Here is a 22,052-nt window from a genome sequence, read left to right as displayed (position 1 = left end):
CGCGCGTGCGGTTGTGGGTGCGACGTCTGTCGATCACTTCGCTAGTCGTAAACTGCTCGGCAGTCGACGTCTGCTCCTAACGCTGTTCGCACGCGCGCGCTGCTGTTATGGTGGTTCGGCTAGCGGTGGAGAACTTTGCAGGGCTTGTCGCCTGCGTCGCTCGTCGTCCTCTTTTGCCTGCATTACTGTTGTCACAAAAGATGTCCACGCTGTCCACTTTTCCTTGGACTGCAACATAGACGGGACCATCTGCTCGGCTGACACTTGGTTGTCGTTGTTTACATCTTCGCCGAGGGCTTCTTTGAGCCGGGTTCGTTCTTCCGTCCATGCCGCGCACTTAAATAGGGTGTGGTCAGCATCATCTTTTGCGTCTCCGCAGTGGTGACACTCTTCGGTGGCTTCTTTGCCTATTCTCTTAAGATAGGTGCCAAAGCAGCCGTGTCCGGTTAGCACCTGAGTGAGGTGGAAGCTCAGTTCGCCTTGCCCTCTTTCACTCCAGACTTTTGGGTCCGGCATAAGCCGGTGAGTCCAGCGACCCTTCGGTGACTCGTTCCAACGTTCCCTCCAGCGTTCGAAGGTGACTTTTCTGGCGTCGTCTTTCGACTGCCCGTTGTAGATGCGTTGTCTTTCGAACGCGAGGAGGTCAATAGGCGGTATGCCGGAGACGGTGAGAGTGGCTGCTTCGGAGACCGTGCGATAGGCCGAAGCTACCCTTAATGCGCTGGTTCTCTGAACTCTAGCCAGCTTGAGCCGAGTTCTCTCCACCCTCATGGAGTCGGCCCATACAGGGGCTCCGTAGAGGAGGATGGAGTGGACCACTTCGTTGTATAGGCGTCGACGTTTTGATTTTGGTCCTCCGATGTTCGGCATCAATCTGGCGAGTTCTTCAGCGACGATCGCCGCCTTAGTCGCCGCCTTGTCTGCGTGTACCGCAAATCGAAGCTTGTCGTCAAGGTGAACTCCGAGGTACCTCAACGATCTGCTAAAAGGAACCTCGAAGCCGTCAAAGACGAGTTTGGGCGGCTCTAGTTGCCTGCGCCTGGTGAAAAGCACAGCTTCTGTTTTCTGGACTGCGAGCTCCAGTCCGGCGCCGTCTAGCCAACTCTTGACGCTTCGCAGGGCCTCTTCGCTGGCAATTTTGATGGACGTCGTAGACTTTCCGGTAATCAAAATGGCGACGTCGTCCGCGAAGGCGACTATTCTGGCTTCGTCGGGCATGGGCGCTCTCAGCAGTCCATCGTACATGACGTTCCAGAGAGCGGGTCCTAAGACTGAACCCTGGGGAACGCCTGCAGTGACCGCTCGCTGAAAGCTTTCGCCCATGCATTCGTACTGCAGCACCCTGTCCGAGAAGTAACTTTCGATCATTCGGATCAAGTATGCTGGAGTGCCGATTTTAGCCAGAGCTACTAGGATGGAGCTCCAGCGGGCCGAGTTGAACGCGTTTCGGACGTCGAGCGCGATCAACACGACGTTTGCGCTGCGCTTGACGCTTCCCTGCCAGGCTTCGCGGACGGTTTCGATCACCTGTTCGATGGCGCCTATTGTCGAGCGCCCTCGGCGGAAGCCGTGCTGATGAGGCGAGAGCCCTTTTTCGGTGTCCTCCAGTACTGTCTGGAGCCGTTCCAGGATCAGCCTCTCTAAGATCTTGCCCAGGCCGTCCAGCATGCAAAGTGGACGGTATGCTGAGGGACCGGGTGTCGCCTTGGTGCCCTTTGGTATTAGAACCAGCCTTTGGCGCTTCCAAGACGCGTCGAAGATTCCGTCGGCGAGGCACGAGTTGAGGGCTGCGAGAAGCAGCTCGGGATCCTTCTCAGCGATGCGCTTCAGGACGGCGTTCGGGACGCCGTCGGGTCCCGGCGCCCTTGCGGAGTTGATTCGCTGTGCCGCTCCCTGCAGCTCTTCTTTGGAGAACGGCAGGACTCCGCTTGGAAGCTCTGCTGCTGGGTCGCAGGTTGCAGTTCGGTCGGTAGTGGGGTGCCGCGGGAACAGTCCGTCGACCACCGCCTCCATGGTTTCATGGTTGTTCAGGTAGTGGTCTTCGTTCCGGACGCTTAGTTTATTGCGTACTATCCTGTACGGCAGCCCCCAAGGATCTTCGTCGACCGACTTGCAGAGTTCGTCCCAGCTGCGCGCTTTGCTTTGCTTAATAGCTAGGCGCAGCGCGTTTTTAGCGTTCTTGTAGTCCTGGCGTTCTTGTATCACGGCGAAATGGTGCCTGTGGGCGCGTCTGCGGGACGCTGTGCAGGCGCGTCGCAGGTCAGCGATCTCGTCCGTCCACCAGTAGGCCGGTTTCCGGTGTAGATTTGAGCCGCGCTTGGGCATCGATGCGTCGCAGGCGTCGCGCAGGAGCTCGTTTAGCGAGCGTACTACTTTTTCCGCTGAGGCGTCCGATCGCGCGATGCCTTTGACCGTCTCGCTCCTAGTAGCTACCAATTTGTCAAGGGCCTCGCGGTCTAGTTTTCGAACGCACCAGCCCCGCGCTGTGTGCGGCGGTGGCCTGTGGCTTCGGTCGGCAAGCTCGAAGCTGACGTAGCGGTGGTCGCTGTGCGAGTGGACATCTAGCACGCGCCATCCTCGAATTCTTCCCGCTAGGGCTTCATCGACGAACGTGACGTCGATTACTGACCCCGTGCTGCCCCGAACGAAGGTAAACTCTCCTCCCGTGTTGGCAACGTGCAGGTGCAGGTTTGACGCCATGTCGCAAAGAAGAGCTCCTCTTGCGTCGGTAGATGCTGCACCCCATTCGACGGATTTTGCATTAAAATCGCCTGCTACGATGACCGGGAGCGTCGATGTTCGGACGCTCTCTTCTAGGCCGGCGATGCTGCGGTTAAAGTCTTCCATAGGGGAGTTCGGCGAAAAGTAGCAGCTGTAAACGCGTAAGTCGCCCAGCTCTATCCAGGTCCAGCCGACGGTGCTGAGGGCGTTTGCAGCGTTGGTCAGAAGCAGACGGCTGCTGGATGGCAAATGAAGAGCGGCATTTGACCCTTTATCAGAATGCCAGCGCCGCGGTAAGTTGTGGTTCTGCTCAGAGACTATTGCGACGTCTGTGCGCTCGTCAACTATAGTTTGCTGCAGCAAGTCTTGCGCAGCCCTGCATTTGTTGAGGTTTATTTGCAGAAACCGTACTGACATTTCGAGGCTTTTCTGCAGCGCGCTAGCTCCGCTCTAAAAGCAGGGCAGTCAGCGCTTCCGTAGCGGTGCGGAGCTGTGGCTAAGTTGTCAGTTATGCTGGTGCAGACGATGCATCTTGGTACACTTTTACATTCGCTCGCTTTGTGTCCAGTCTTCCAGCAGCTTCTGCAAAGTCCCGAGCGGTCGGGCGCCCTGCACCGCGTGGCAGTGTGGCCGTATGCTGAGCATCGGTAGCACCTTAGCATGTCGATGCGCATTCTGATGCGGCATCGCACTAGGCCGATTTTGATGCGCCCCTCTTTTAGTTGAGCGTCGGTCCTGGCGGTGTGTGGCACTTTGGCGACGCAAACTTGAGTCCCGCAATAGGCCTCTTTTAAGCTGATAATCGTAATCTTCTCCTTTTCTGAGTCACCAAGAGACTCAGCTAGTGATTCGATCACGTCTGCTGCGATGACGCCTTCGTCCAGATCGCGGATTATGACCGTCATGGTGGCTGTGCTTGTGGGCCTGGTCACCTTAGCTCCAGGTCCTGCCGCTTCTATTAATGCAGTTTGAAGGACGTCAGATCCTTCGCCGTTTTTTCCCAGGCGAAGCAGCAGTTCGCCTTTCTGGGTGCGCTTAGTGGCGCGGACGTCGAGAGTGGTCCCTTTTGTGGCTACGCTGACCTGACGCAGGATGCTGGCGTAGGACTTTGGCGCTTCGCCGGCACAGGTGAGCACAAGGGTGGTCTCCGCCAATTTGGCTCTTCTCTTTCTGCGCGGTTTGTTACCCGCTGCTTTTTTTTCCCCTAGGGCTGCAGACGTTGCTGCTGCCTCTTCTTGGAGCCGTGTTGACGTTTTTGCCTTCAATTTTGACCGCCTGCTGTCAGTTTTAGAATTTCTCTTTCTGCTGACCAGCTTCCAATCTTCTAAAGTTTTAGAAGAAGCTTTGTGGCCGGCTAGGGTCTCTTTTTTTTCCCCTTCAGGCAGTGCAGATTGGGCCACATTATTAACTTCAGAGTGCATTTTTAACTCTTTGCTTGAAGTTGCAGCAATGTTTTTGCTGCTAGGCAGCGTCTGCGTTGCTGCGGTGGCGGTTGCTTTTTTGCAGCTGCTTCCTTGCATGGCCTGTGAAGGTTGTTCAGCAAGAATCATCCTAAGTGCCATAATCCCCTCCTTTATGGGTTTATGCACATTGGGATGACTTTTTGCGAACCTCGCTAGGTCCATCACCGCTCTGTTAAGCCGAGCTTCACGGTCGTTCGCGTCTGGCGACATGGTGTGTTTATGTAATATTATTTTTTAAACTTAGTCGTCCCGCGAAAATGCCCGTAAAATTAAGGATTTTCTTCCAAAGATTCGCTGACAAAATGTCCGGAAAATTCGGAAAATTTTTTCTTTCAGCTTTGAAAATCCGGAAAATTTTGGTGGTATGCTTTTGGTCTGCAACCCACAATCCCAAAAAGCCCGGAAAATTCTCTAAAAAACAGCAACTTACCCGGAAAAATCCCGGAAAAGCGCTATTATAAAAGTGTTTTTTTAGTGTCCGTAGTTTCACTTGGAAAATTTTTCGGAAAATCCGGAAAACTCTAGATTTCCTCCAAATGTCGGAAAACCTCGGAAAAATGACGGAAAAACCCGGAAAAGTCCGAGTCCAGGTTTTCCGACTTTCCCGGGAGCACTTTTAGTGTCACTTTCACTATCACAAGTTATCTCCAACAGCTGGTCCGTCCAGCTGATCTCCGAATCCTCAGGGTTCCAAGATCACTGAAGAATGCGCCCGGCAATTAGGCCTGCGCCCCTTTTGCTGAACTGAACTGGTCCCCAATGTCTGGTCTTCAATCCTCAAGATCTTCGAGGAATGCGCCCGCCTGTTAGGCCTGCGCCCCTTTCGCTAGAGCAACCGGCCGCACGTCCTCTCTGTACAAGTGCCAATGCGCAACTCCCTTTCGCTAGAGCAACCGGCCGCACGTCCTCTCTGTACAAGTGCCAATGCGCAACTCAACCTAACCTAACCTAACCTAACCTAACCTAACCTAACCTAACCTAACCTAACCTAACCTAACCTAACCTAACCTAACCTAACCTAACCTAACCTAACCTAACCTAACCTAACCTAACCTAACCTAACCTAACCTAACCTAACCTAACCTAACCTAACCTAACCTAACCTAACCTAACCTAACCTAACCTAACCTAACCTAACCTAACCTAACCTAACCTAACCTAACCTAACCTAACCTAACCTAACCTAACCTAACCTAACCTAACCTAACCTAACCTAACCTAACCTAACCTAACCTAACCTAACCTAACCTAACCTAACCTAACCTAACCTAACCTAACCTAACCTAACCTAACCTAACCTAACCTAACCTAACCTAACCTAACCTAACCTAACCTAACCTAACCTAACCTAACCTAACCTAACCTAACCTAACCTAACCTAACCTAACCTAACCTAACCTAACCTAACCTAACCTAACCTAACCTAACCTAACCTAACCTAACCTAACCTAACCTAACCTAACCTAACCTAACCTAACCTAACCTAACCTAACCTAACCTAACCTAACCTAACCTAACCTAACCTAACCTAACCTAACCTAACCTAACCTAACCTAACCTAACCTAACCTAACCTAACCTAACCTAACCTAACCTAACCTAACCTAACCTAACCTAACCTAACCTAACCTAACCTAACCTAACCTAACCTAACCTAACCTAACCTAACCTAACCTAACCTAACCTAACCTAACCTAACCTAACCTAACCTAACCTAACCTAACCTAACCTAACCTAACCTAACCTAACCTAACCTAACCTAACCTAACCTAACCTAACCTAACCTAACCTAACCTAACCTAACCTAACCTAACCTAACCTAACCTAACCTAACCTAACCTAACCTAACCTAACCTAACCTAACCTAACCTAACCTAACCTAACCTAACCTAACCTAACCTAACCTAACCTAACCTAACCTAACCTAACCTAACCTAACCTAACCTAACCTAACCTAACCTAACCTAACCTAACCTAACCTAACCTAACCTAACCTAACCTAACCTAACCTAACCTAACCTAACCTAACCTAACCTAACCTAACCTAACCTAACCTAACCTAACCTAACCTAACCTAACCTAACCTAACCTAACCTAACCTAACCTAACCTAACCTAACCTAACCTAACCTAACCTAACCTAACCTAACCTAACCTAACCTAACCTAACCTAACCTAACCTAACCTAACCTAACCTAACCTAACCTAACCTAACCTAACCTAACCTAACCTAACCTAACCTAACCTAACCTAACCTAACCTAACCTAACCTAACCTAACCTAACCTAACCTAACCTAACCTAACCTAACCTAACCTAACCTAACCTAACCTAACCTAACCTAACCTAACCTAACCTAACCTAACCTAACCTAACCTAACCTAACCTAACCTAACCTAACCTAACCTAACCTAACCTAACCTAACCTAACCTAACCTAACCTAACCTAACCTAACCTAACCTAACCTAACCTAACCTAACCTAACCTAACCTAACCTAACCTAACCTAACCTAACCTAACCTAACCTAACCTAACCTAACCTAACCTAACCTAACCTAACCTAACCTAACCTAACCTAACCTAACCTAACCTAACCTAACCTAACCTAACCTAACCTAACCTAACCTAACCTAACCTAACCTAACCTAACCTAACCTAACCTAACCTAACCTAACCTAACCTAACCTAACCTAACCTAACCTAACCTAACCTAACCTAACCTAACCTAACCTAACCTAACCTAACCTAACCTAACCTAACCTAACCTAACCTAACCTAACCTAACCTAACCTAACCTAACCTAACCTAACCTAACCTAACCTAACCTAACCTAACCTAACCTAACCTAACCTAACCTAACCTAACCTAACCTAACCTAACCTAACCTAACCTAACCTAACCTAACCTAACCTAACCTAACCTAACCTAACCTAACCTAACCTAACCTAACCTAACCTAACCTAACCTAACCTAACCTAACCTAACCTAACCTAACCTAACCTAACCTAACCTAACCTAACCTAACCTAACCTAACCTAACCTAACCTAACCTAACCTAACCTAACCTAACCTAACCTAACCTAACCTAACCTAACCTAACCTAACCTAACCTAACCTAACCTAACCTAACCTAACCTAACCTAACCTAACCTAACCTAACCTAACCTAACCTAACCTAACCTAACCTAACCTAACCTAACCTAACCTAACCTAACCTAACCTAACCTAACCTAACCTAACCTAACCTAACCTAACCTAACCTAACCTAACCTAACCTAACCTAACCTAACCTAACCTAACCTAACCTAACCTAACCTAACCTTTTTTTTTTTTTTTTTTTTTCTGTGAGGGGGGGAACCTTCAAAAGGCGCCACCGTGTCTACAGATACAGTGGCAGTGTGGGATTCTTACCCACTAAAACCCCCCTCCGCTCCTACTGCCTCTCGGTACTTAACTTGACTGTAATGCTTCGAGAGGCAGCGTGGCCCGGCGCACTTCTTGCGCTCTTCCGTTGTCTCGGGTAGGACAAAAGGCAAAAATATTTACCTCTTAACCTCCCTGTCTCTCGCTGCGTCGCGTTTATTTAACGCGACGCAGTTATCCTGGCGGTTGACGCTCTTCTTTTTAGCGCTTTGACGTCGCTGATGGTCTTCTTTCTTGGGTAGTTCGAGAGGTGATTTATCATCTTTCGACCTCCCTATCTCTCACTGCCCCGCGTACGTGTGACGCGATGCAGTTTTCCTTGCGGTAGTAGCTCTTTCAGTTTATAGGCAACATGTCGCCTCGGGATCCTCCTGTTCTGGCTGAATCCAGAACAGGACAAAAGGCAAAAATATTTACCTCTTAACCTCCCTGTCTCTCGCTGCGTCGCGTTTATTTAACGCGACGCAGTTATCCTGGCGGTTGACGCTCTTCTTTTTAGCGCTTTGACGTCGCTGGTGGTCTTCTTTCTTGGGTAGTTCGAGAGGTGATTTATCATCTTTCGACCTCCCTATCTCTCACTGCCCCGCGTACGTGTGACGCGATGCAGTTTTCCTTGCGGTAGTAGCTCTTTCAGTTTATAGGCAACATGTCGCCTCGGGATCCTCCTGTTCTGGCTGAATCGAGACTGCTTGTCGGCTAGCGCCGTCAGGCATAGGCAGTCGCAGCAGTCCGTCGTACATGACGTTCCAAAGTGCCGGTCCGAGGACCGACCCTTGAGGAACGCCAGCTGTGACCTCCTGCTGAAATTTCTTGCCCATGCACTCGTACTCCAGTATCCTGCCGCTGAAATAGCTTTTTGCCATTTTCAGCAGGTATACTGGAACTCCGATGTTGGCGAGTGCGGTGAGAGTCGTGCTCCAGTTCGCCGTGTTGAACGCGTTGCGAACGTCCAACGCGATCAACACGACGTGCTCGCTCCTCTTGACGCTCCCCTGCTATGCCAGCCTCACCGTCTGCACGACTTGGCTGATGGCGTCTACGGTGGAGCGTCCGGGGCGAAATCCAAATTGCTGCGGTGACAGCCCGCTTTCTTCGTTCTCCAAGGCGTACTGGAGGCGCTGTAGTAGCATCCTCTCCAGTAGCTTTCCGACTCCGTCTAGCATACACAGAGGTCTGTAGGCCGACGGGCCGGGCGGCCCTGCTTTGCCCTTAGGTATCAGGACTAACTTTTGCCGTTTCCACGGGGCGGCAAATGTCCCTTGGGCAAGGCAGGCGTTCAAAGCTGCTAGTAGCAACTCGGGATCTTTCTCGGCTACGCGTTTGATGACTGCGTTTGGAACGCAGTCCGGTCCCGGTGCCTTTGCTGGTTTGAGCCGGTTTGAGGCTGCCAGCAGCTCTTCCTTAGAGAACGGAAGAAACTCTTCTGCGGGGGCGATGCTGTTGTTTGGAATGTTCCAGTCGGTCTTGACGTGCCGCGGGAAAAGGCTGGCAATTACCGTTTCGAGGTTGGCAACGTTGTTCAGGAATGGGTCCTCGTTACCAACCGCCAGCTTCTTTCGTACCATTTTGTACGGTCTTCCCCACGGGTCGTCGTCGACCGACTTGCAGAGCTCTTCCCAGCATCGCGCTTTGCTCTCTTTGATGGCTACTTTGAGCGCTTTTCTAGCCTCTTGGTAGGCTTGACCGTTTTCTACAGTCGGTCTTCTTTGCGCTGCCCGGCGGCGGGATAGGCACTCTCGTCTCAGGTCGGCTACGGTGTCGTTCCACCAGTAGACCGGCTTCCGACGTGCCCCCCGGCTCCGCCTCGGCATTGACGCCTCGCAGCTTTCTCGCAGCACGTCGTTGAGTGAGCGGACGACGTCCTCCGCTCCGGTGCCGCTTTTTGCGGATTCAACGACTGCTGCGCGCTTCCTTGCAACCGTTTCGTCCACGGCGGTCACTTCGAGCTTTCGCGCGCACCATCCTTCGGTAGTTCTTCGAAGCGGTGCTCTCGCGCTCGTTGTTAGCTCGAAGCTCACGTACCGGTGGTCGCTATGCGAGTAGACGTCGAGAACTTTCCAGTTCCTTATTCCACTCGCGATAGCTTCGTCGACGAACGTCACGTCGACGATTGACCCGGTATTTCCGCGGACGAACGTGTAGTGGTTGCCGACGTTTGCTGCTAGTAGGCGCATTTGCGCCGCCATCTCCGAGAGCAAGCTTCCTCTACTGTCTGTCACCGCAGCTCCCCATTCCGGCGCCTTGGCGTTGAAGTCGCCGGCCAGTATGACGGGCAGTGTCGACGTTCTTACACTTTCGGCCAGCTCGCTCAGGCTGTCGGCGAACTCGTCGATTGTGGAGTTGGGAGAGAAATAACAGCTATATATTCTATAGCCTCCCGCCTCCACCCAGACGTATCCGTCTCCGCCGACTTCCGGAGCGTTTGCTACACGTAGATGGCTCGTTGGCAAGTAGATCGCCGCTTTAGAGCCCGTGTCGGAGCACCATCGGCTTGCTGAGTTTCTGTGTTGCTCCGACACGATGACTAGATCTACGCGCAGCTCGCTGGCCGTCTGATGCAGCAGGTCTTGAGCCGCCTGGCTGTGGTTCAGGTTTATCTGAAGAACGCGAATCATTTTGTCGCGTTCTTCAGACACCTTTCCCATTCCGCCCTAAATTTAGGGCACCGCCTACTGCCGCTTGTGTGCGCTGCTGGGGTTTGTTGACGTCGCTGTCCGCCGTTGTCGCTGTCGGTGCAGAGCGGGCATTTTGGTGCGTTGGTACAGTTGGCAATTTTGTGGCCATCCTGCCCGCATCGTAGACACAATTTGCTGCGGTCGGGCGCTTTGCATTTTGCTGCAAAGTGCCCGTAGCCCATGCACCGGTAGCAACGTCTAACTTTGACGCTTTCTCTGATGCGGCACCTCACGAGACCGATCTTGATGCGCCCGTTTCTCAGCAGGGCGTCGGTCTCTGGCGTGCACGGCAGTTTTATCATGCACGCTTGGGTGCCGCTGTGCGCCGGTCTTAGTTTGGCGCTGGATGTCGAGATTTTGTTCTCCTTTAGGGCTTCGATGACCTCTTCTGGGGTCACTCCCTCGTCGAGATCTCGAATCTCGACATCCCGGCTTTGCACCACTCGATGGATCTTGGCAAGTGGTCCGGCCGCCTCTGTGATAATTGCCTGCAGAGCGTCTGCTTCGGCCCCGTCAGCTTTTCTTCCCATTCGGAAGATTAATTCTCCGCGCTGCGTCTTTCGCACGGCTTTGACGTCCAATTTTTTATTTTTTGTCGAAGCGTGGACGTTACGCAAAATTTCTGCGTAGGACGCAGCTCCTTCACCATCAGCTTTTTTTAATATGATGGTGTCGGCGGGCACTCTTCCTGCCTTGGGGTGCCTATTTTTAGGCTTTATCGTAGGCCCAGGCTCCGGTGCTTTGCGGATACGTGCGGTGGAGACTTTGTCGTCCCCCTTCGTCACCTCTTTTTCTTTCGTTTGAGAATCGGGTTTCGTCTTTTTCTTCTTTTTTCCTGCCGCCCCGACTGTAGTCCAGCCTTCCTGCGGTCTGGCGGTTACTCCGTTTACTCCTTTAGAGATGGGCGCCGTCCTCTTCGGTACCTCTTCTTTTTGGCGTGGAGTGGGCGCTGCTTTTGCAATCTCCTTTGTTGCTTCGACGGTTTGGGTTGATGCGTGTCCTATCGAAATCTTCGGTGAGACATTTATCCCGTCAATTGCCTTCACTGTTTTAAGGAAGGCGAGCCTTATGGCTTTAATGCCTTCCTTGATCGGTTTGTGCGCGTTTGCGTGCGCCTTTGTGAATTCTTCGACCTCGAAAATTTCTTTTTCGAGGTCCTCCAGTGCTTTTTTTAACGTCAAGTTTTTATTTGTTAGTTGCTCCATAAGTTGATCCCACGATTAGCTAGGGAACATGGTCCATCCGACCAGAGCCCCGCTTGGCCGGATAAGCCTTCTTACTCAGGAGATTCGGCTGGTCCTCCCGAGAGATCGTCTGCGACCACGCTGCTTAGAGTCCCCGTGGCCATGCATCCCTCGGCACGCTGCTTCTCACCTTGGATTGGGACTTGGTTTTCTGTCAGGGTTTTCCGTCCCTTATCTGGTGTCCTGTTTTATGGCGCAGGATGCTCGCCATTCGGCCTTCGTCAGTTAGCTACAGTCACAGTTGTTAACAGTGACTGCATTACCGGGGTCCGCGACGAGGACGCCTGACAATCGGCCTTGCTGACAGAGCTGCTGTGATTCGCAGAGGCGTATTGGCTTTTTATAGAAACACGGCGTCCAGCACGCCGCGTTTCACCAATGCCTAGTATCAGCCTTCGAACCCCAACCTAACCTAACCTAACCTAACCTAACCTAACCTAACCTAACCTAACCTAACCTAACCTAACCTAACCTAACCTAACCTAACCTAACCTAACCTAACCTAACCTAACCTAACCTAACCTAACCTAACCTAACCTAACCTAACCTAACCTAACCTAACCTAACCTAACCTAACCTAACCTAACCTAACCTAACCTTTTTTTTTTTTTTTTTTTTTCCTTGAGAGGGGAAACCTTCAAAAGGCGCCACTGTTTCAACAGAAAGGTGACAGTGTGGGATTTTTACCCACTAAAACCCCCCTCCGCTCCTACTGCCTCCCGGTACTTAACTTGTCTGTAATGCTTCGAGAGGCAGCGTGGCCCGGCGCACTTCTAGCGCACTTCATTTTGTCTCGGGTAGCTAGAGAAGTGACAAAATAAATCGATCACTTCTCGAGCCCCCTGTCTCTCCTTGCCTGACGGCTATTGGTCGCTTTTGTGCGACTCGTCTGATGCTTCTTGCGATGACAGTCGATCGCTTGCCTTTTGCGAACCGTGCGACTGTCGTCGGCTGCCTTTAATGCTGCGCGCGTGCGGTTGTGGGTGCGACGTCTGTCGATCACTTCGCTAGTCGTAAACTGCTCGGCAGTCGACGTCTGCTCCTAACGCTGTTCGCACGCGCGCGCTGCTGTTATGGTGGTTCGGCTAGCGGTGGAGAACTTTGCAGGGCTTGTCGCCTGCGTCGCTCGTCGTCCTCTTTTGCCTGCATTACTGTTGTCGCAAAAGATGTCCACGCTGTCCACTTTTCCTTGGACTGCAACATAGACGGGACCATCTGCTCGGCTGACACTTGGTTGTCGTTGTTTACGTCTTCGCCGAGGGCTTCTTTGAGCCGGGTTCGTTCTTCCGTCCATGCCGCGCACTTAAATAGGGTGTGGTCAGCATCATCTTTTGCGTCTCCGCAGTGGTGACACTCTTCGGTGGCTTCTTTGCCTATTCTCTTAAGATAGGTGCCAAAGCAGCCGTGTCCGGTTAGCACCTGAGTGAGGTGGAAGCTCAGTTCGCCTTGCCCTCTTTCACTCCAGACTTTTGGGTCCGGTATAAGCCGGTGAGTCCAGCGACCCTTCAGTGACTTGTTCCAACGTTCCCTCCAGCGTTCGAAGGTGACTTTTCTGGCGTCGTCTTTCGACTGCCCGTTGTAGATGCGTTGTCTTTCGAACGCGAGGAGGTCAATAGGCGGTATGCCGGAGACGGTGAGAGTGGCTGCTTCGGAGACCGTGCGATAGGCCGAAGCTACCCTTAATGCGCTGGTTCTCTGAACTCTAGCCAGCTTGAGCCGAGTTCTCTCCACCCTTATGGAGTCGGCCCATACAGGGGCTCCGTAGAGGAGGATGGAGTGGACCACTTCGTTGTATAGGCGTCGACGTTTTGATTTTGGTCCTCCGATGTTCGGCATCAATCTGGCGAGTTCTTCAGCGACGATCGCCGCCTTAGTCGCCGCCTTGTCTGCGTGTACCGCAAATCGAAGCTTGTCGTCAAGGTGAACTCCGAGGTACCTCAACGATCTGCTAAAAGGAACCTCGAAGCCGTCAAAGACGAGTTTGGGCGGCTCTAGTTGCCTGCGCCTGGTGAAAAGCACAGCTTCTGTTTTCTGGACTGCGAGCTCCAGTCCGGCGCCGTCTAGCCAACTCTTGACGCTTCGCAGGGCCTCTTCGCTGGCAATTTTGATGGACGTCGTAGACTTTCCGGTAATCAAAATGGCGACGTCGTCCGCGAAGGCGACTATTCTGGCTTCGTCGGGCATGGGCGCTCTCAGCAGTCCATCGTACATGACGTTCCAGAGAGCGGGTCCTAAGACCGAACCCTGGGGAACGCCTGCAGTGACCGCTCGCTGAAAGCTTTCGCCCATGCATTCGTACTGCAGCACCCTGTCCGAGAAGTAACTTTCGATCATTCGGATCAAGTATGCTGGAGTGCCGATTTTAGCCAGAGCTACTAGGATGGAGCTCCAGCGGGCCGAGTTGAACGCGTTTCGGACGTCGAGCGCGATCAACACGACGTTTGCGCTGCGCTTGACGCTTCCCTGCCAGGCTTCGCTGACGGTTTCGATCACCTGTTCGATGGCGCCTATTGTCGAGCGCCCTCGGCGGAAGCCGTGCTGATGAGGCGAGAGCCCTTTTTCGGTGTCCTCCAGTACTGTCTGGAGCCGTTCCAGGATCAGCCTCTCTAAGATCTTGCCCAGGCCGTCCAGCATGCAAAGTGGACGGTATGCTGAGGGACCGGGTGTCGCCTTGGTGCCCTTTGGTATTAGAACCAGCCTTTGGCGCTTCCAAGACGCGTCGAAGATTCCTTCGGCGAGGCACGAGTTGAGGGCTGCGAGAAGCAGCTCGGGATCCTTCTCAGCGATGCGCTTCAGGACGGCGTTCGGGACGCCGTCGGGTCCCGGCGCCCTTGCGGAGTTGATTCGCTGTGCCGCTCCCTGCAGCTCTTCTTTGGAGAACGGCAGGACTCCGCTTGGAAGCTCTGCTGCTGGGTCGCAGGTTGCAGTTCGGTCGGTAGTGGGGTGCCGCGGGAACAGTCCGTCGACCACCGCCTCCATGGTTTCATGGTTGTTCAGGTAGTGGTCTTCGTTCCGGACGCTTAGTTTATTGCGTACTATCCTGTACGGCAGCCCCCAAGGATCTTCGTCGACCGACTTGCAGAGTTCGTCCCAGCTGCGCGCTTTGCTTTGCTTAATAGCTAGGCGCAGCGCGTTTTTAGCGTTCTTGTAGTCCTGGCGTTCTTGTATCACGGCGAAATGGTGCCTGTGGGCGCGTCTGCGGGACGCTGTGCAGGCGCGTCGCAGGTCAGCGATCTCGTCCGTCCACCAGTAGGCCGGTTTCCGGTGTAGATTTGAGCCGCGCTTGGGCATCGATGCGTCGCAGGCATCGCGCAGGAGCTCGTTTAGCGAGCGTACTACTTTTTCCGCTGAGGCGTCCGATCGCGCGATGCCTTTGACCGTCTCGCTCCTAGTAGCTACCAATTTGTCAAGGGCCTCGCGGTCTAGTTTTCGAACGCACCAGCCCCGCGCTGTGTGCGGCGGTGGCCTGTGGCTTCGGTCGGCAAGCTCGAAGCTGACGTAGCGGTGGTCGCTGTGCGAGTGGACATCTAGCACGCGCCATCCTCGAATTCTTCCCGCTAGGGCTTCATCGACGAACGTGACGTCGATTACTGACCCCGTGCTGCCCCGAACGAAGGTAAACTCTCCTCCCGTGTTGGCAACGTGCAGGTGCAGGTTTGACGCCATGTCGCAAAGAAGAGCTCCTCTTGCGTCGGTAGATGCTGCACCCCATTCGACGGATTTTGCATTAAAATCGCCTGCTACGATGACCGGGAGCGTCGATGTTCGGACGCTCTCTTCTAGGCCGGCGATGCTGCGGTTAAAGTCTTCCATAGGGGAGTTCGGCGAAAAGTAGCAGCTGTAAACGCGTAAGTCGCCCAGCTCTATCCAGGTCCAGCCGACGGTGCTAAGGGCGTTTGCAGCGTTGGTCAGAAGCAGACGGCTGCTGGATGGCAAATGAAGAGCGGCATTTGACCCTTTATCAGAATGCCAGCGCCGCGGTAAGTTGTGGTTCTGCTCAGAGACTATTGCGACGTCTGTGCGCTCGTCAACTATAGTTTGCTGCAGCAAGTCTTGCGCAGCCCTGCATTTGTTGAGGTTTATTTGCAGAAACCGTACTGACATTTCGAGGCTTTTCTGCAGCGCGCTAGCTCCGCTCTAAAAGCAGGGCAGTCAGCGCTTCCGTAGCGGTGCGGAGCTGTGGCTAAGTTGTCAGTTATGCTGGTGCAGACGATGCATCTTGGTACACTTTTACATTCGCTCGCTTTGTGTCCAGTCTTCCAGCAGCTTCTGCAAAGTCCCGAGCGGTCGGGCGCCCTGCACCGCGTGGCAGTGTGGCCGTATGCTGAGCATCGGTAGCACCTTAGCATGTCGATGCGCATTCTGATGCGACATCGTACTAGGCCGATCTTGATGCGCCCCTCTTTTAGCTGAGCGTCGGTCCTGGCGGTGTGTGGCACTTTTGCGACGCAAACTTGAGTCCCGCAATAGGCCTCTTTTAAGCTGATAATCGTAATCTTTTCTTTTTCTGAGTCGCCAAGAGACTCAGCTAGTGATTCGATCACGTCTGCTGCGATGACGCCTTCGTCCAGATCGCGGATTATGACCGTCATGGTGGCTGTGCTTGTGGGCCTGGTCACCTTAGCTCCAGGTCCTGCCGCTTCTATTAATGCAGTTTGAAGGACGTCAGATCCTTCGCCGTTTTTTCCCAGGCGAAGCAGCAGTTCGCCTTTCTGGGTGCGCTTAGTGGCGCGGACGTCGAGAGTGGTCCCTTTTGTGGCTACGCTGACCTGACGCAGGATGCTGGCGTAGGACTTTGGCGCTTCGCCGGCACAGGTGAGCACAAGGGTGGTTTCTGCCAATTTGGCTCTTCTCTTTCTGCGCGGTTTGTTACCCGCTGCTTTTTTTTCCCCTGGGGCTGCAGACGTTGCTGCTGCCTCTTCTTGGAGCCGTGTTGACGTTTTTGCCTTCAATTTTGACCGCCTGCTGTCAGTTTTAGAATTTCTCTTTCTGCTGACCAGCTTCCAATCTTCTAAAGTTTTAGAAGAAGCTTTGTGGCCGGCTAGGGTCTCTTTTTTTTCCCCTTCAGGCAGTGCAGCTTGGGCCACATTATTAACTTCAGAGTGCATTTTTAACTCTTTGCTTGAAGTTGCAGCAATGTTTTTGCTGCTAGGCAGCGTCTGCGTTGCTGCGGTGGCGGTTGCTTTTTTGCAGCTGCTTCCTTGCATGGCCTGTGAAGGTTGTTCAGCAAGAATCATCCTAAGTGCCATAATCCCCTCCTTTATGGGTTTATGCACATTGGGATGACTTTTTGCGAACCTCGCTAGGTCCATCACCGCTCTGTTAAGCCGAGCTTCACGGTCGTTCGCGTCCGGCGACATGGTGTGTTTATGTAATATTATTTTTTAAACTTAGTCGTCCCGCGAAAATGCCCGGAAAATTCAGGATTTTCTTCCAAAGATTTGCTGACAAAATGTCCGGAAAATTCGGAAAATTTTTTCTTTCAGCTTTGAAAATCCGGAAAATTTTGGTGGAATGCTTTTGGTCTGCAACCCACAATCCCCAAAAGCCCGGAAAATTCTTTAAAAAACAGCAACTTACCCGGAAAAATCCCGGAAAAGCGCTATTATAAAAGTGTTTTTTTAGTGTCTGTAGTTTCACTTGGAAAATTTTTCGGAAAATCCGGAAAACTCTAGATTTCCTCCAAATGTCGGAAAACCTCGGAAAAATGACGGAAAAACCCGGAAAAGTCCGAGTCCAGGTTTTCCGACTTTCCCGGGAGCACTTTTAGTGTCACTTTCACTATCACAAGTTATCTCCAACAGCTGGTCCGTCCAGCTGATCTCCGAATCCTCAGGGTTCCAAGATCACTGAAGAATGCGCCCGGCAATTAGGCCTGCGCCCCTTTTGCTGAACTGAACTGGTCCCCAATGTCTGGTCTTCCAATCCTCAAGATCTTCGAGGAATGCGCCCGCCTGTTAGGCCTGCGCCCCTTTCGCTAGAGCAACCGGCCGCACGTCCTCTCTGTACAAGTGCCAATGCGCAACAACCTAACCTAACCTAACCTAACCTAACCTAACCTAACCTAACCTAACCTAACCTAACCTAACCTAACCTAACCTAACCTAACCTAACCTTTTTTTTTTTTTTTTTTTTTTTTTTTTTTTTTTTTCCGGAGGTAGGAAATCTTGCATAAGACATCCCCCGGCAACGCCGGAGGATAGTGTCAGATTCTTACTGACTAAAACCTACCCCCACCTACTCACCACGGACGTCCCGGAAACCGCCGTTAGGCATTACTTCGCGATGTCAGTTGTCTTGTTAGTTTTTTGTTTACTAACGACCGCCTTGTCGGCGGAGTCTCTCTTCACTTTCTTTAATTTTCAAGACATCAGTTGCGAATATAACCCAAGCTGACCATGCAGACTGGCAGCTCAGCATGGAGGGCGTCATGCTTTCGGGAGTCAGGGGTTCCTCACTCCCGATCGCAGCTCTTAATTGTGCCCTTTGCTCTTCCCATGCTGAGCAGCCGAACAAAGTGTGTTCTGCGTCATCGGCGTCGCTTTCGCAGTGGTAGCATTCACTGGTTGCCTCTTTGCCTATCCTGTTAAGGTAGACTCCGAAGCAACCGTGGCCTGTTAATGCCTGGGTGAGATGGTAGCTGAGCTCACCGTGTTTTCTCTCACTCCACGCCTTTAAATCCCCGATAAGCCTATGGGTCCATCTTCCTTTAGGGGAGGCGTTCCACCGACTTTGCCACTCCTGCATGGTCAGCTCCCTGGCCCGTTCCTTCGTCGCCCGTCCTTTGTAGGTCGCCTGCCTCTCCTTGGCTAGCAGGTCGACGGGCGGAATTGCAGATAAGGCCAGGATGGCGTCTTCCGAGACCGTCCTGTAGGCTGATGCGACTCTCAGTGCACTCCTGCGTTGAACTTTCGCCAGACTTTGCCTCGTCCTTTCCACTCTCATGGCGTCTGCCCACACCGGGGCCCCGTAGAGTAAAATAGAGTGGACCACTTCGTTGTACAATTTTCGTCTCTTGTACTTTGGTCCACCGACGTTAGGCATAAGTCTGGCTAGTTCGTTCGCCGTTCTAGCCGCCTTCGCGGCTGCCTCCTCCGCGTGCTTCGCGAAGCGCAGCTTGTCGTCGAGCCATACTCCGAGGTATCGCAGCGACCGCTTGTACGGCACCTCGAAGTCGTTTATGGCGATCGAAGGCGGGGACATATTCCTGCGACGCGTGAAGAGTATAGCTTCCGTCTTGTGAACGGCGAGTTCAAGTCCAGCTCGGTCCAGCCAGCTCTTTACGTGAATTAATGCAGTTTCAGCTATTAGTCGCAGGTTTGTCGCATTTTTACCCTTCACAAGTAGGGCCGCGTCGTCTGCGAACGCTACTATGTTAGCGCCGTCAGGCATGGGCAGTCGCAGCAGTCCGTCGTACATGACGTTCCAAAGTGCCGGTCCGAGGACCGACCCTTGCGGAACGCCAGCTGTGACCTCCTGCTGGAATTTTTTGCCCATGCACTCGTACTCCAGTACCCTGTCGCTGAAATAGCTTCGTGCCATTTTCAGCAGGTATACTGGAGCACCGATGTCGGCGAGTGCACTGAGAGTCGTGCGCCAGTTGGCCGTGTTGAACGCGTTGCGGATGTCCAACGCGATCAACACGACGTGCTCGCTCCGCTTGACGCTTCCCTGCCATGCCAGCCTCACCGTATCTACGACTTGGCTGATGGCGTCTACGGTAGAGCGTCCGGGGCGAAATCCGTACTGCTGCGGTGACAATCCGCTTTCTCCGTTCTCCAAAGTGTGCTGGAGGCGCTGTAGAAGCATCCTCTCCAGCAGCTTTCCAACTCCGTCTAGCATACACAGAGGTCTGTATGCCGACGGACCGGGTGGCCCTGCTTTGCCCTTAGGTATCAGGACTAACTTTTGCCGTTTCCACGGGGCGGCAAATGTCCCTTGGGCAAGGCAGGCGTTCAAAGCTGCTAGCAGCAACTCGGGATCTTTCTCGGCTACGCGTTTGATGACTGCGTTTGGAACGCAGTCCGGTCCCGGTGCCTTTGCTGGTTTGAGCCGGTTTGAGGCTGCCAGCAGCTCTTCCTTAGAGAACGGAAGAAACTCTTCTGCGGGGGCGATGCTGTTGTTTGGAATGTTCCAGTCGGCCTTGACGTGCCGCGGGAAAAGGCTGGCAATTACCGTTTCGAGGTTGGCAACGTTGTTCAGGAATGGGTCCTCGTTACCAACCGCCAGCTTCTTTCGTACCATTTTGTACGGTCTTCCCCACGGGTCGTCGTCGACCGACTTGCAGAGCTCTTCCCAGCATCGCGCTTTGCTCTCTTTGATGGCTACTTTGAGCGCTTTTCTAGCCTCTTGGTAAGCTTGACCGTTTTCTGCAGTCGGTCTTCTTTGCGCTGCCCGGCGGCGGGATAGGCACTCTCGTCTCAGGTCGGCTACGGTGTCGTTCCACCAGTAGACCGGCTTCCGACGTGCCCCCCGGCTCCGCCTCGGCATTGACGCCTCGCAGCTTTCTCGCAGCACGTCGTTGAGTGAGCGGACGACGTCCTCCGCTCCGGTGCCGCTTTTTGCGGATTCAACGACTGCTGCGCGCTTCCTTGCAACCGTTTCGTCCACGGCGGTCACTTCGAGCTTTCGCGCGCACCATCCTTCGGTAGTTCTTCGAAGCGGTGCTCTCGCGCTCGTTGTTAGCTCGAAGCTCACGTACCGGTGGTCGCTATGCGAGTAGACGTCGAGAACTTTCCAGTTCCTTATTCCACTCGCGATAGCTTCGTCGACGAACGTCACGTCGACGATTGACCCGGTATTTCCGCGGACGAACGTGTAGTGGTTGCCGACGTTTGCTGCTAGTAGGCGCATTTGCGCCGCCATCTCCGAGAGCAAGCTTCCTCTACTGTCTGTCACCGCAGCTCCCCATTCCGGCGCCTTGGCGTTGAAGTCGCCGGCCAGTATGACGGGCAGTGTCGACGTTCTTACACTTTCGGCCAGCTCGCTCAGGCTGTCGGCGAACTCGTCGATTGTGGAGTTGGGAGAGAAATAACAGCTATATATTCTATAGCCTCCCGCCTCCACCCAGACGTATCCGTCTCCGCCGACTTCCGGAGCGTTTGCTACACGTAGATGGCTCGTTGGCAAGTAGATCGCCGCTTTAGAGCCCGTGTCGGAGTACCATCGGCTTGCTGAGTTTCTGTGTTGCTCCGACACGATGACTAGATCTACGCGCAGCTCGCTGGCCGTCTGATGCAGCAGGTCTTGAGCCGCCTGGCTGTGGTTCAGGTTTATCTGAAGAACGCGAATCATTTTGTCGCGTTCTTCAGACACCTTTCCCATTCCGCCCTAAATTTAGGGCACCGCCTACTGCCGCTTGTGTGCGCTGCTGGGGTTTGTTGACGTCGCTGTCCGCTGTTGTCGCTGTCGGTGCAGAGCGGGCATTTTGGTGCGTTGGTACAGTTGGCAATTTTGTGGCCATCCTGCCCGCATCGTAGACACAATTTGCTGCGGTCGGGCGCTTTGCATTTTGCTGCAAAGTGCCCGTAGCCCATGCACCGGTAGCAACGTCTAACTTTGACGCTTTCTCTGATGCGGCACCTCACGAGACCGATCTTGATGCGCCCGTTTCTCAGCAGGGCGTCGGTCTCTGGCGTGCACGGCAGTTTTATCATGCACGCTTGGGTGCCGCTGTGCGCCGGTCTTAGTTTGGCGCTGGATGTCGAGATTTTGTTCTCCTTTAGGGCTTCGATGACCTCTTCTGGGGTCACTCCCTCGTCGAGATCTCGAATCTCGACATCCCGGCTTTGCACCACTCGATGGATCTTGGCAAGTGGTCCGGCCGCCTCTGTAATAATTGCCTGCAGAGCGTCTGCTTCGGCCCCGTCAGCTTTTCTTCCCATTCGGAAGATTAATTCTCCGCGCTGCGTCTTTCGCACGGCTTTGACGTCCAATTTTTTATTTTTTGTCGAAGCGTGGACGCTACGCAAAATTTCTGCGTAGGACGCAGCTCCTTCACCATCAGCTTTTTTTAATATGATGGTGTCGGCGGGCACTCTTCCTGCCTTGGGGTGCCTATTTTTAGGCTTTATCGTAGGCCCAGGCTCCGGTGCTTTGCGGATACGTGCGGTGGAGACTTTGTCGTCCCCCTTCGTCACCTCTTTTTCTTTCGTTTGAGAATCGGGTTTCGTCTTTTTCTTCTTTTTTCCTGCCGCCCCGACTGTAGTCCAGCCTTCCTGCGGTCTGGCGGTTACTCCGTTTACTCCTTTAGAGATGGGCGCCGTCCTCTTCGGTACCTCTTCTTTTTGGCGTGGAGTGGGCGCTGCTTTTGCAATCTCCTTTGTTGCTTCGACGGTTTGGGTTGATGCGTGTCCTACCGAAATCTTTGGTGAGACATTTATCCCGTCAATTGCCTTCACTGTTTTAAGGAAGGCGAGCCTTATAGCTTTAATGCCTTCCTTGATCGGTTTGTGCGCGTTTGCGTGCGCCTTTGTGAATTCTTCGACCTCGAAAATTTCTTTTTCGAGGTCCTCCAGTGCTTTTTTTA

Source organism: Plectrocnemia conspersa, unplaced genomic scaffold (genome assembly GCF_051122295.1).
Source record: "Plectrocnemia conspersa isolate PC_06_02 unplaced genomic scaffold, ASM5112229v1 ptg000001l, whole genome shotgun sequence".
Taxonomy (NCBI): Eukaryota; Metazoa; Arthropoda; class Insecta; order Trichoptera; family Polycentropodidae; genus Plectrocnemia; species Plectrocnemia conspersa.
This window is presented reverse-complemented; position numbering follows the sequence as displayed.